Here is a 1,689-nt window from a genome sequence, read left to right on the forward strand (position 1 = left end):
GCAAGTACATGTGGTGCATGTTTTCCATCCTTGTGATACCTCACTTCGAAGGATGGGCTCAATCTCTATCCAGGATAATATAAGAGATGTTAGATCACCATCGTTTTTTGTAGTTGAGTATACTCAACTTGTATACATGTACCATGGTATACATATACCACATTTTATTAATCCACTCATGGATTGATGGACACTTGGGTTGTTTCCACATCTTTGCAGTTGTGAATTGTACTGCTATAAACATTTGAGTGCAGATGTCTTTTTTATAGAATGTCTTTTTTTCCTTTGGATAGATACCTAGTAGTGGGATTGCTGCATCAAATGGTATTTCTATTTTTAGCTCTTTGAGGTATCTCCAAATTACTTTCCACAGGGGTTGTACTAATTTGCAGTCCCACCAGCAGTGTAAAAGTGTTCCAATCTCTCCACATCCATGCCAGCATTTTTTATTTTGGGACTTTTTGATAGAGGTCATTTTCACTGGCGTTAGGTGTATTTTTACCACATGTATTCATAAATGTTTATGTCTGTGCTACTCTGCTCTCAGTTCTTCCTTCTAGATTCCCTATTTCAGTCACTCAATATTATCAGTTTCTTCCATCACAAAGTTGTTGCTGACATATATTCCTGTCATTACTGTCATTGTTCTAATCTAAAATTTTAATCTCTCAACATGAATTATCTTGACAGCTGCCTAATGAAATCCTGTTTCTAATCTCTACTCCATATTATTTATCCTGAGCAATATCACATATACATTATCCAAAAACACTATTTTAATTAATTAAGTTGCTTGAAATCTTCCAGAACCTTCTAGCTCCTACATTTGAAGTTCATCCACAGAGCAATCAGGAGTTTGCCAAAATCTGTGTCTCTGAGGACTTTGTTCCCATTGCTACATGTGTTTTTACATTGTTGATTAGACTGCCACCAATTCATTAGTAACCTCTAAAGCTGGGTCACCAAGGACTATTTTGTTGTTCATGCAGATGTTCCCTGTGCACTGGTAGCAGACTAAACATATAAAAGAGATGTTGCTATTATAGAAATTGCAGGGAAGCCTGCTTCCCTGCCCAGGACAATCAGATGTAGTCCCCTGACAAAACTAGAAAGAAATGTTCCTTTTTCTCCATATCACTCTTTCTTCCTTTGAACTAACACAGTAACTGGTAAATCTAGTATCAGATGCCATTTTATTTGGCAAGGGAAGAGGAGATTGAGACCTGCTCCTTATATCAGTAGCAATTGTAATCTAGAAGAGGACTGTCCATTGTCATATTTGCCTATGAGAGTGTGTGTGTGTCTGTGTGTGTGTGTCGGGTGCCTGGGTGTCTGTGTGTTCATGTACATGCCTGTGCTTTGGTGGAGGGTGAGGTTGGAGGTTGAGATAGGCAGAATGCAAGACAGGAGACAGAAGTACACAAAAGCCTCCTCATCCACTTAATGTTCCTCAAATTTTGGCTCCCTCAAACACCTCTAATGAACTGTCAAAAAAGTATCTAATTGTTATGACCTGTTTTTCCATATTCTCTAAAGATAGGCAGAGGGTGAGTACAGTCTGTTTTAAAATCTAGAATTCAGTTCATTACAATTGATACTTCAGAGAGGGGATCAATAATCATTTCTGTATGTTTCCAGGAATTTGTCCATTTCCTCCTCATTATATAGTTTTTGGGCATATAGGTTTTT

This window comes from Propithecus coquereli, unplaced genomic scaffold (assembly GCF_000956105.1).
Source record: "Propithecus coquereli isolate 6110/MARCELLA unplaced genomic scaffold, Pcoq_1.0 Scaffold111, whole genome shotgun sequence".
Taxonomy (NCBI): Eukaryota; Metazoa; Chordata; class Mammalia; order Primates; family Indriidae; genus Propithecus; species Propithecus coquereli.